Raw genomic sequence first — 1,769 nt, forward strand, 5'->3', positions numbered from 1 at the left:
AAAAAAAAAAAAAAAATTTAAAAAAAAAAAAAAAAAAAAAAAAAAAAAGAAGTATAGATTCTGGATGTCGTGGCACGTGAGTATGCAGGAAAACACCTCTGCCCCTACTGCTCCGCGCCATCCAACGACTGCTCTCCTCTGCAGCTCCTGGCCTCTCTAGCTGCCTTCCCTCCTGTATCACATGGGGGGAATGTCTGACCACAGGATGAGAAGGACAGACTCTGTTCATGTCTTCCTCGCCCTCTCTGTCACCAGTCTGTCCTAGACACAGGGCTGTCCTGCTTATGGCATTGTGCTGTACTCAGTGACAGCAGAGCTCCGTCAGGCCCACCCTTCCTGGGCAGTGAGCACGGGGAGATCTCCACTTACTTTCTTCTTAAGAACGCATATGAAAAAATAGTCATAGCACTTTTTGATCACATTTTAGATTAAGCAGGAATCTAATATACATTCTTTGTTTTCCTGGCTGTTTCTTAAGAGAAATAGCCGGACTCCAAAGGCATTAAGACACACAGCCTCTCCATAAAATTCTTTGGTTCCCTTGTGACGCAGGGCCATTTTTAAAAACTTTGAAGAATGAACAGAAAAGGAGATCTGTAATTACCTGCCGGTGTATATTGATCGTTTTCAGAGGCACTGGAATAAGCTCCTTGCAGGTGTCCGATCCCAGGAACCACTGTCTCTCCATGTCTCCTTCTACATAAGTGTTTTTCTGATTCTGTGATAACTAATTAACTATCATTTGATGATTAAAGGAACATAGCGTGAGAGCTTGATTAAGTGTCCTTCAGTGTAAACTCTGAGAAGTGATTGGGGAGAAATACCTGCTGCAAGCCCTTCTGCCTCCCCGTGAAACGCTGTCGTCCGCTTGTCAGCTGCCTCCAAGACAAGTGCTGGACATGGCAGCCGCCGGGTCCTTGTTCCCCATCTATGATGGCGTTGGAAGTGCCCGCCTCCTCTCACTGCGCTCCTTTCCCTTCCATGCCTACCCAGGTCAGAGGCTTGAGATTTTTTTCAGGAGAGGCTTGGCTACTTGAAGAGGCCAGTGTCCTTGTTGAGATGAGCTGCCCTGTGGATTTTTTAATAGATGAAGGGGGATGGGGGGTCGACCCACATTTAATTTTAGGACTTCTCTGTAAGTCTTAACATGTATTCCTTGTCTCCAGGAGGAAAATAGGTTTGGGGGCTTTCTAAAGCTCTGAGAGACACAGGACTGAAGATGGTTTGTGATAGGTAGCTGTCTCCTGCTGCCCTAGGCTGCCAAACCAGAGGGCCTGCTGCTCTATTCCAAAGGTAGCATGTTTGAATGGGTGGGTTTGGTGTGGGCTACATTGCATGCCAGTACATGAGCCCCACATCCTAGGAGGCAGCGGTTCCCTGCCTTATGTCTCTCTGCCACAAAAGACACTGATGAGGGCCAGCTCAGCTCTTGTTCACACATATTCTTTCAGAACCCAGAGATTGTGACACATGGGTCCTCAGATAGCCACGCGTCTGCAAGACCCTGAAGGAGTCACTAAAGAGTCCTCACCTGGGGACCCCTAAGCTAACCTGTGACCCTGCTTCAGAGCATGGCTGTCGACCAGGCTTGCTTCTATCACTAAACTCAGCAGGCTGTCATGTCATCCTGTCCAGTGAGCGCAGAATAGCCATGGGAGCTGGCTCCTAGAGTCCCCTGGAAGTCCTCATTTAAACTTGTTCTGAAGGGAGAAACAACATACTCTTTGTTATTTGATTTCATTTCAAGATATGATCCAACTAACAGCTCA

The sequence above is a fragment of the Mus caroli genome, chromosome 2, assembly GCF_900094665.2.
Source record: "Mus caroli chromosome 2, CAROLI_EIJ_v1.1, whole genome shotgun sequence".
NCBI lineage: Eukaryota > Metazoa > Chordata > Mammalia > Rodentia > Muridae > Mus > Mus caroli.